Source organism: the organism of the source record quoted next, unplaced genomic scaffold (genome assembly GCF_019419815.1).
Source record: "Pyrus x bretschneideri cultivar Hongxiangsu unplaced genomic scaffold, Pyrus_bretschneideri_v1 Contig78, whole genome shotgun sequence".
In the NCBI taxonomy this organism is placed as follows: Eukaryota; Viridiplantae; Streptophyta; class Magnoliopsida; order Rosales; family Rosaceae; genus Pyrus; species Pyrus x bretschneideri.
Window position 1 is genome coordinate 1,650,280 of NW_025999818.1, and position 12,182 is coordinate 1,662,461.

Here is a 12,182-nt window from a genome sequence, read left to right on the forward strand (position 1 = left end):
GTTGTGGGCGCAGTACGACATTAGGAGTGTGTTGGATCTGGACTAAGGGGATGGTCGGTGCAACTCGAGCCTGCAATGTGTCTTGGGCAGTGATTTAGGCCTGCTCGCGTTGGGCTTGGCTCAGCTACCCTGCGGCGTGGGCTGCAGATTGGGTTGCCTTCTGGGCTACTTGCGCAGCTAGCCAGCGCCTGGGCCTAGGCTTGGTTGTGGGTTTGGGCTGCTGTAGTGCCATCGCATAAGGCTATGGTCTGCTGCCATAGAGCTGGCCCACTGCCACAGTGGTCCTCGTGGCTGCCATCGTGGTGGTGCTCCGTGGTGGCAAAGTTGCTCGTCTTGCCGTCGCGTTAGGCCTTGTGGATCGTCGTGGTGGTGCTAAATCACAATCTCCATCATTTGATTCGAATCTTTGAATGTAAGAAGTTTCATTCGTTATGGTTTCCAAATTTCTTGCCATTGTATTTGTATCCTATGTCTATTCAAAGAATTAAAAAATTCTAAAAATAAGAACGTATGAAAAATTTCCGAACAAATGAGAAATGAGAAACTTTGAATGCAAGAGTTTTCTTCAAGCATGTAAATCAAACTCTCAATGAAAGCACCAATTTGCAGATGCAAATTTCCTACGGCTTCTCCTTTGACTAAAAAGCACCTGCAAAATAATAACACCTAAGATTAAGGCCCAAAGCCTCACACGCCGATGAATTCAAGGGGGGAGAGGGCTTTGGTTGAAGAATCTCTAATGCCAAAGTTAGAATTTGAGAGAGAAAGTGTTTAGGAATTTTTGGGGAGAGAATGGCTTAGCATTTTAGTGAGAAAACATGGCTATTTATAGGGGAGTGATCGGCCCTATTTGGAGAATAGGGGTCAGCCACATATGGTCAAACTATGAGTGTAATTGCAAGATATTATGTGAAATAATATCTTACAATTAACTTCGGATATGAGTTGATGACTTTATAGACAGTTCTAATTCCATCAGTCTGTGACAATGGTGATGATGGCGATCTACATTGATGATTTGGGGTCGAGGATTCTGGGTTGGGTCGACAAATATGGCTTCGGTGATGCATTCGAGTAATACGGTTCACTATTTCATGCATGATTAATTGTTGTGTTATATGTATGATAGTGTGATGAGTTAGAGCATGATGAAATAGGGCATTTTTGCTATTTTGTTTATACTTGATTATTTAAATTCATGTGTTTTAGTCTATGTGCATATACATATATACATATATATATATAGATGCATTTTGTTGTGTGTTGGTGCATGAGTGCAAAACTTCTTTGTAAGTTGTTAATTCAATCAATATGCATTATTGAAAGTGTGATGAGAATATCTATATTAGGTTATGCCACACATGCATATTATTAAGAAAAGGTCCTCCTGCAAATTGAAATAATAGAAAACCTTGCGTATGTGCTTGTATTGGTTCCAAAGTAGGGTGAAGCACCTTATATTTGACTTGGTCCTATAAGATCGGCTAAATACTTATGTAGGTCGCTTTATTTTTTAGACAACTTTGAATTAAAGATGGTCAATTTCATTCTAATTGAATATGCAACGGAAAAAATACATTGTCTTTTCATATGGCTTAATAGAATGCCAATGGTTGTATATGAAAGAGTCTTGTATGTGCACATGAATGCGATATATTGCCACCCAATACTTATTGTATAAGTACGTAAAACTCATTTTAGTTTGAATGTTTTGTATTTAATTCAAACTATATGAATGAAATTTGTATGTGGGTGGAGAAAGGGTACTTGTGCATTAATTGTTTGTAAAAATTATTGAGTTTCAAGAATTCGGCACATGGATTGGGTCTTTATGACTTTAGTCAATTTTTTTTATTGTATTGTTCTGCACGAATATGACCATTTGAATTTTAATGAATTTAAATTCCATTTAGGTCAATATTTTTCTTTAGATTCGTGTTCTTGTTCCTCCTTTGTGTATTTGGGATTTCAATTATGATGCATGCTTCCGCTGCGATGTTTTGGTTGAAACAAAAACAAAGAGTATTGAAGATGAATTTTGAGTTATGCAGAAGAAATAGTGGTTTTGATTATCTCATTTTAATCAAGACATATTGTTGTGATATATATATATATATATATATATATATATATATATCCAAACATTATCAAATTTTGGTTGATTTTGTTTGATGGATAATGAACCAGTTAGGATCAAATTGAATGCAAAAATATTGTGTTTGTTTTTCTATATTTGATCATAGTAGAAACTGGTAACTTTCGGTTTATGTGAGATAAGTTTTCCCAAAGGAATGAGATTGTCTTTTGGTATGTAAATTGATGCATAAGGGTTTAAGCCTATTGATTAAACTGAGATTATGCATTATCAAGTGAGAAATCGGAAACTAATTGGTTCATATCTCTGATTTCTTTATTAGTTGTGTAGTTGTGTAATACCTTCACCTTATGCCCAAGTGGGAGAATCATATGTTCAAATGTGAGCATAAGTTTAAGGGTATTTAGGACAACTATTAGTTTTAAATTAAATTTCTTATGATGCTTTAAAATCGTTACTAATTTGATAAGGCAGTTTATGGACTTGTAATGTAATTATTCATGGTGTTGCTTATGGATTTTTTTGAACATTTTTGTTTAAGCAATTTGTTGGATGATGATCATGTTATTCATTATGTTAGAGTAATGAGATGATTGGAACTAAGTATTATTTGTTAATAATAAGTTTGGCATGCAAACAATTTTAGTTTTGTTTTGCTAGTTGGTTCATGTCTCTTGTGAAGTTGTAGTTCATTTTGATGCTTATAAACCAAATTGTGGTGTGATTAAGCATTACTCATTGTGTTTGAGTAGTGTGGAAGTTAGCAGAATTTGTTGTTAACTGAAGCTTAACATTATTGTTATTGAGTTTGGCCAGATGAGTGGGAGCGAAAAATTTGGTTTGCCCTATAAATGAGTTCACATTGTTATATACAGATTGGACTTCAGTAATCTTGAACCAATTCTGCATTATGTAGCAACGGAGAATTTTGGCTCTATGTTTTGAAATGAATGGATAAATTGTATGTGATAAAGAACTTTTTGTACAAAACTTATGTGATCACTTTTGTAATAATTTGATTAGTTGTGTTTCAAGCACATGTCTTACTCAAGTAGGAGAATATTAGAATATGAGTATGATTGTGAGTGCTAGAAACCGGCTATAGTGTTTTCAATTGGTATGGAAAGGTCTTGTTGTAGAGTTTAAAGTTGTCCTAATCAGTTTGGGATTGAAACTTTAATTAAATCGTGATACTTAACACTCATAGTTAGATTGGAATTGTGTGTTTGTTTCCTATGCTGATTTTAATAGGGAAATCACAGGATTGTTTCAATATAAATATTGGCCCCTACTCTCACAAAACATACTCTCAATATTGAACGAAGACCTACTGTTAGTTTGAGTGGTTTTGCAAGAGAGGAGAAGGTGCATTGTTTAGAAATCTGCTTTGGCTTCTTTTTCTATTGCTTCTACGAGTTAGTTTGTTATTATGTTTATCGAATTGTGATTTTAATACTTGTATAAATTGTGGTTCATGGGCTTAATCTCTTAATTTATGTTTTTGACTAAGTTTAGTCTTACAATTCATTCATATAATTAAAAAACAAATTTAGAATAAATACTAATTTTAATTAAAGATTTTAAGAAAAAATATCAACTTTAAGGAATAGTAGTAGTTCTATTTGAATTAAGTTGGGAAGAACAAAAAAAAATCCATTGGCAAACAATAGCAAGAGACCCAAGAGACAAGAATTCACTTAGGCACCAACTTTCTCTCTAACTATACAATCTCCAACCACTAATCCATACTTCTTCAAATTGTATTTAGAGGTTTTGGATGGTGAAGTTTGAAAATTGAAATTCAGAAATAGGTTGGGTGAGTTAAGTCGTTGGGCAACTTTTGGTAATAGAGAGAGATGGAGAGAGGCTAGAGATAAGGTGACGTGCGTAGATGAGTTGAGGTGTTGGGTTGTTACCAACAAAATGAGAGTTATCATCCATGCCAATGTTGATGACGAAGATGGGTGGTGGTGGAATTGGAATTTGGGCTATTTTGGTGTTCTTTTGTTTTTTGTATGTGTGTGATGGGAGGGGGTGTTGGCTTCACAAGAATGAGAGACAAAGCTGATATTTTGGAGAATTTTTTTGGATGTAGGGTGGTTTCATAAAATTTTGGAGTGTCTATAAAAAAAATAAAGGAAAAATACCAATTTCTTCACACTCTGTTTAGATTAAGCCACAAATAATGGGTAGATACAATTATAAGCAAAGGGACATTTATATTTTTGTCCCTATTGCACCTAGGAAGCCTCTTGGGCAGGCTAGGTGGCAACTGGGCGCCTCTGTGTCACGAGACTCTGTATTTGGCTGTCCCTTGGGTGCACTAATTTGTGAGGCCTTGATGCTTTTGGCGATGATGTAAGATAGTGAAGAGAGCGAAAGGGGGAGAGAGAGAACGGTGTAGAAGAGAGTCGAGTTCTCTGTTGTTGTTGAAAAAAAGAAATTGGGACTATGGCAACTAGGCCTTTGTTTTAACTTCTTGATATACTTTTGCTTTTGTTCATGAGTTGTTTTATTGGCACCCCACAATCTTATAAATACACCCCACATTTAAAATTGTTCTTTTAAATTCCAATTTTAACCCTACTTCTACTGAAGCTACCCTACCTGTTCAAAACAACAATAACATTTCACCTAATTGACATCTCGCTCACCTTCCGCCACTTCGTCGATCCATGCTAAGCACTCCATTCCCTCACCTTCCCCTCCCCCTTCCCTCCCTGCTGTTATGCAAGACATTTAGCAGTTTGTAGAAACTGCAATTTCAGACATCATACTCAAGGATGTCTACTTAATGGCTATGGGAAGGAAAACATATGGAAAGTGCTTCTGTAATATAAGGTCGGCATATGTTTGGGTGAATAAAGTTATCAAGACCATCTTCTTGTAAATATTGAATTATCGAGATCAATGGAATTCGTTAATGGTGGTGTATGTTGTTTGGCTGTCGGAAAGGGTACGTGGTGCATTTGTGGGTGTTGGGCTTTATTTTTTTATTTTTTATTTTTTTCAAATTTAAATAAAGGTAAAAGAGGTAGTTCAACAAGAATTCAAAAAAATTGGGTGTATTCATAAGAGTGTGGGGGTGTTAATAAAAAAAACCCTTGTTCAATTATAAACTGTTATCTTTAATTGATAAAAGGGGGGCTTCTGACTGGAAAAAAATAAATAAAGAAAAAGGTGGGCTTTTGTTTCCATTTTTGATCCACGATGGGCTTCTGTTTCAAGTTAGGTCATTTCAGTTTAAAACTAGGCCCACTTTTCTTTTAGATAAGTTATGGACTTAAAAAAATGTAAGATATAAATCTAAAAACCCTAGGGTACGTTTGTTTCAGTAGACAATCTTAGACTGTACTAAGTTCAAGAACTAACCTGGATTGGTTTAGCATTGACTTGGCATAGACTAACTAGTATAAGAATAACGAGACTAACTAGTATAAGAATAACGAAGCATTTGATACAATGTAAGATTAAATCACAAACTAATATTTTTTTTATCATTTTTTTATTCTTTCCCCTCTCTTTCTTTTCCCTTCTCTTTTCTCTTTCTTTTATCTTTCTTATCCTTTCCAAATGCTCCTCGTTCTTTTGTTTTTTGGGAGTTTTAACGAAAAGGGACTGGCATTATTCATTCTTATTCAAAAGGACATTTTGTGTATGAAAAGTCTATAATGGATCAAGCTATTTTCTTTATTTACTTTTATGCCATTTTTATTATTGTAGCGGAGGATCCACAATGATGTTGACATTTTTCTCTGAAATACATTATTTTACATGATCTATTCAACTTATGCTATGCTTCCATCATGTTGTCGATGTTATGCAGCTCTTCTTCTGTCAAATTATTCCAGTACTGTTCATCAGCCTTTTACAAGCTCTGCATCTCTTTCTCTATCTTCTTTCACTTTGTAGTACATTTCTGCTGTTTCTTCTTTGAAATTTTGAGGCTTCCAATAAGGCTGAGGACTAATCTTGTCTTACTGTAAATACACATTTCTTCTTCTTCTGCTACTAATACCATATCATACCTAAAATCTTCAAACTCATCTAAGGACTAACATTTGGATTCCTTGGAATTTTAGAATATTTTTGTATGAAGGAGTCCACCTCTGTGAGGAAATAGGGGATAGTCTAAAGGACTCTTTATTGATCATGGCTATATGCCTGACTTTCTCCTTATACATATGTATATACCAATCTGGAGGACTACTAATAAAACTTATGCAAATTTTTTTCCATTTTTCTAGATAATCTTCTGCTACTTTTATAAGCTTTTTAGGAAATAATTCTAGTTAGGAAATATGGTTAATAAAGATTTTATCAAGATAGCCAAACTCTAATAGTAAGTTGGGATAACTTCTACCACATTATATTTTTTTAGATTCTCATAACTAAAATGCCATGGTCTATAGTCTCTAATGTTAATCCTGACCACATTTATACTAACCTCTAGTTTACAAATACAACTCTCTGTACTATCACAAAGACGTGGTAGATACATCTTTGTAATAATATCCATCCCTGGTTTTGGATCAAGGATGGACTGATACAAAGCACATTGTAATAGTAATTGTAACTCTTTCATGGACTGTGATGCTCTGCTCAGGATCTCATTTTGCATATCTGGTGGCATTATTCTTAATTTTGCTTTTGAAATTTCTTCTAACAGAATATCATATATTATTAAGTCTAAAGATATATTCCTAAGAAAACTTTCATATATTTCTTGTTTTTCTTTGTCATTCAGATGCTGATGCTGCCCATTATTTTGATGCTGCTCAATTTCAATGTCTTCTTCTAAGACCTTAATCTTAATCTCTTCTATGGGCTCATTAGCCTCTTGTTCTATGGGTTCAATAACCTCCTTTTCTTTATTCTTATGCTAATCAGTTTCCAAACCTATTTTCAATTCTCTTTTCAGGATGTCACTTGACCTATATCTTAGAGTTGGATTTCTGATTCCTTCAATAATATTGCCATTAAAGTTGAAAGTGGGCACTGGTGGTGATGCTGGTCTGCTTATACTATTTTGGAATCCATTGAATGATGGAGGTCCATGGTGCATCATTATGCTATTGAAATGTGCTTTTTTACCTTGTGGTTTTGTGCTATTTGAGGATGATGGTCCATGATATTCCATTCTTGTTCAACAAATTAATCTTGATAAGATATTAGTTAATGTATTGTCATTACCTTTTATATGTTCAAAAATTGGTTTAAAACCATTTCCTGTAATTGAATCAACAAAATTAACTCATCTTCGAGCTGCATGTTTATTAACATGTATTTTGTTATAATGAGAAACTATATTTTGACAATTTGTTCTAATCGTAAATACTTCATGATGTAAAAATAATGAGAATGCCTCAAGTGAATTAATTATCCCTAAAATTTCTAAATTTGTTGATGGTAGTCTTGACTGTACTTCACTAAATTTTCTTGATGAATATCGACAAACTTGTTCGTCAAACTTTGATGACTCCTTATGCTTTTTTCTGATATAGTAAACATATCCATCCTAATGATGAAGCATCTGTTTCAACTATTTTGTAACTATTATCTAATGATAATGTTAATGGCTTAAGTTTAGTAATTTCTTTTTTATATTTTGAACTAATTTAATATATTCACTATTAAAATACTTTTGTATTGTTTTGCTAGTTTTACTATGTAATACGGCTATTTTTCTTCCTAAATCAAGGATAAAATTTATTGCATAATTTAACAATCATGAAAATGTTTGTAACTATTTTTTGTCTTCTAACTTATCTGAAAATTGTAAGACCTTTTTAGCTATATAATCTTGTAATTGTATTGTACTGACTTGATATACATTCCTAAAAATTCTACATCTTGCTTTTCTAATGCTATTTTATTTTTGCTAATCACAATTCCATTTTCGATAAGTTCTTGTAAAACTATCTCTAAGTACTTCCTATGTTCATTTCTATTTTTACTATGTACTAAAATATCATCTACATAAACACTACCAAATTTATCATATTTCTTGAAAATTTGGTCCATCTTTCTTTGAAAAATTGATGGAGCATTTTTAAGTCCAAATGGCATAATAAGCCACTCAAAATGTCCTTCTAGACAAGTAAAAGATGTCCACTCAATTGATTCTTCTACTAATCGTATTTGCCAAAATCCTAATTTATAATCAAATTTGCTAAAATATTTACTCTCTTGAATTTTATTTATAAGCTCATCCTTATTTGGTAACTTATAACTATCTTCATATGTATTATCATTTAATCTCTTGTAATTATAAAGTATTCTAGCCTTACCTCTCTTTAGTTCTAAATGTTTTCTCACAATACATACTGCTGATCTATGTCTAGACTTAGAGAGTCTAATTACTTTTAAGTTTAACAACTTTTTATTTGTTGTTCAAACTCTTGTTTGTCTATTAAACTACAAGGCATGTCAACTGTCTTAATGGTTAAATCTGGATTAATTATATCTAATTTTGCTAGTATTTTATTTTTACTCCAATGTAACTGTGGGTCTTCTCTTATAATTCTTGTTTGTTCTGCTAAATAAAAAACCTAGCAAACTTTTCAAAAAGTTTAATCCTAAAATAAATGGATATAAACCTACTAGTGAAATAAATGTTAGTGGCAAATTAAATTGTTGTTTTTCTACTTTAATACACTCATTATTAATACAATGTGTTAAATAAACTAGTCTATCTTCAAATTGTGTTATTCTAACTGGTTTTACAAATTTTTGTCTATATTTTTATGGTATTAACTTTTCTTTTATGACACTCTTTGTACTCCCTGTATCTATCATAGTTGTTGTTTGTATCTTATGTTCTTTTGCTAATTCCATTTCACAATTTATAGTAATTAAAGAACTATTTTTTTGGCTTTTTTGTACTATAAACAATATTTCCTAATATTTCAGTGTTTTTTTGTGATTCTGCTGAATTAATTCTTATAAGTTATTTTTATAACACTTTTCGCACAATATTGAATATGTATTATAGTATTTATTTGCAACTAATTTACTACACTTATGACATTTTTCTAGCCAACCTAAATTAATGTATTTATATTCTTCTTCATGTTGTTCTTCTATGAATGCAGACATATACTCTTCTAAATCACTATTTGTGCTACTTAAATCATCCGAGTCTGAATCTATCATGTTAATACTCTCTATACTATAAATACTCTCATTATCACTCAAATTATCTAAACTGTATATTGATTGTATATCTTCATCTTCTTCTAACTTAAACAACTCCATCAAATGTACTTTATCTCTCGGCTATTTACCTAATTTTGGACATTTAGGTCTAATGTGTCCAGCTTCTCCACATGAATAACATTTACAACTACTCTTATCTTTTGGCGCTTTATATTTCCTAATCCAAGGTCTGCCACTTCTTTTCTTAAATTGTTTTGGAATATATTTTGTCTTCCTATATATTCTCGAAGGTCTTATGCTGAAATTCTTATGCTGTTTGTAGGGTTTATATGACTTATATTTCTTTTGTATATTTTCTTATGCTTATTTTTCTTATGGCAACCATATTGTTGAGGTAAATCTATATTTTTACAACTCATGTAAAATTGCTTTCTAATCCGTCTCTTAACTTTTATTTGACTACACTATTGTTTAAGTATGTCATATACATGTTGAATTCTAGGTCCTATTGCAACATCATTTTTCTTTGGATGTTTTTGTCATTCATTCTAAATCTTTTCACTTATTGGTCCTTTTATTTTTGTCATATAAGTATCTAATAAATTAATATCAATAATTCTACCTATTCTTCCTAAATATTTAAAGAAATATGTTGTATACTCAGCCATGTACTATAAATCACAAATTTGAAATTGTTCTAAATTTCTAATTGCTTAAGCCATCTAATCTATTATGATCTAAAAATTCTTGCTTGATCAGAATAACAAAACCATCAATATTAAAATGTGTTTTAATAGCCTGATGCTGTTCTGGATTTTGGACTTTCCATAACTAGAAATAATAAAAAACCGAACCATTATCCAAATTTAATATATTTCCTGCTATATTAATTTGTTCTAATCCTCTCAAATATGAAATCCTATTTTTTCTAGGTGGTTTCATCATATTTTCATCTATGTAATTTACTCTAGTTTGTTCTTTATATTGTTCATTTGTTGGTCTAAAATCAGTTCTCCCTATATGTCCTCGATTTTCTACTCCTGATGTATTAGTTTCTTCTGCTGGATTACATTATTATTTCAATTCTAATAAATTATTATATTGTTTTGATCCTAAAATATGTTTTACTCCTATTTCTAAAATTAAAATTTTCATCTCTTCATCTGAAATTCTGTGTAATCCTAAATCATATGTCTTATATTTTTCTAAGTATTATTCTTAATCTAATTGATCAATATCATCTATAAGTTTATCTACAATATGATCAAAATTTTGCTCAACTAAATTAATATCTAAATTATCAAAAGCCATATGAATACTCTCACTTTCGATCTCACACACATCCTCTTCTATATTTTCTAGTTTCTTGTAATTACTAAACCTAGTTGTTGCTTGACCTGTACTAGTTTCATATATTTGTACTTTATTTGGTTGTCTATTTCTTCCTACTTGTAAATTAGGTAATGTCCACTGAGTTCCTTCTAAAAGGCTATTATCTACGGGTTTTGCTTATATCAGATTTACATGTTTACTACCAATTGTTTGAACTAAAATTTGAAATTCTAAATTAAACTTATGATTATATTTATCAGACACTTTACCAGTATACATTAAGCTAATACATAAATTGTTATACTCTCCTTTCTTATGATAATTTTTTATTCTTATACTTACTTTAATATATTTACTGAATTCATTAATTGTCATAACATAATTTGGAATACATCCTATGAATGCTAAGTTTGAACTTAAGTCTACTTCAGCTGTTGCTATTGCTGCTTGTTGGTGGTTATCTCATTTATCATCATATATGTATACTAAAGCTTTTGTGCCAACTTGTGCTCTGATTAATCCTGTTATTCTAATTAATATTGTTCTTATATGAATCTGACTGAAATGTGATTTTCTCAAATGAGTAACTGCTTCTTTACTAATTCAATTATGTGTAACTTCTTTATCAATACAGCTAACTTCATGTTGACTAGTGCTACTTACAATTTTGCTTCTATTTTCAAATAAACCTAATTGGTACAAATTATAATTATTTTTTGGTGTTCTCTCAAATTCTTGTGCTTCTTTTTTATTTGGGTAAATATTTTCAGCTCTAACTACTTCTTTTCCTTTTCTCCTAATGAGTTTCATTTTCTGTTATCAAAATGATTTATCTTAGGTCTTCTAATATGATTATTTGTACTTAAAGTTAAATTTTCTAATTTTTCTAACAAAGATGGTGGAAGTGATGGATATGCTTTATGTAAAACTTGGTTTATTTCTGCTATTTGTTCTTCAACTCGTTCTAATTTTTCAGCCAAACTTAAAACTAATTGAATAATTAAATTATTTTGCCTAATGAGAATATTATTACTAGCTACTTGTGTTAAAAAATCCGTTAAACCTACTGGTTCTTTATCTAACTTACTAATTCTTTCAAAACTTGGATATATTTTTTTTTAGCTAGTTCTAGAATCGGTCATTAAACTAATAATCTATCTATTTTATTATGTAACTTATTTACTTGTTCACTCAACTCTTTTTGCATTAATTGAATTTTTTGAACTTCTAATTTTATTTGCTCAACTATTTCTAATAATCTTAGTTCTACTTGCTTAACCTTATTATCTATGAGGTCAATAAGCTCTTTTATCTCTTTTTTTTTTTTCTAGGAAACCTTTGAATATTTTTATTATTATCTTCTAACTAAGATGTAATATAATCTAAATTTTGTCTAATTCTTTTTATGGATTTTTTCTGAAAATGCTCTAACAACTGGTTTAGCAAACAATTATGCTTATGATTTTCTGCTTGACTAATAATAAGATTTACAATACTATTGGCTTGTGGATTTTCTTCACTATGCAAAATATGATTATGCTTTCTCAATGGAAAATAACAAACTAAACGATTTTGGTCTAAGGTTATTTTTCTTTTT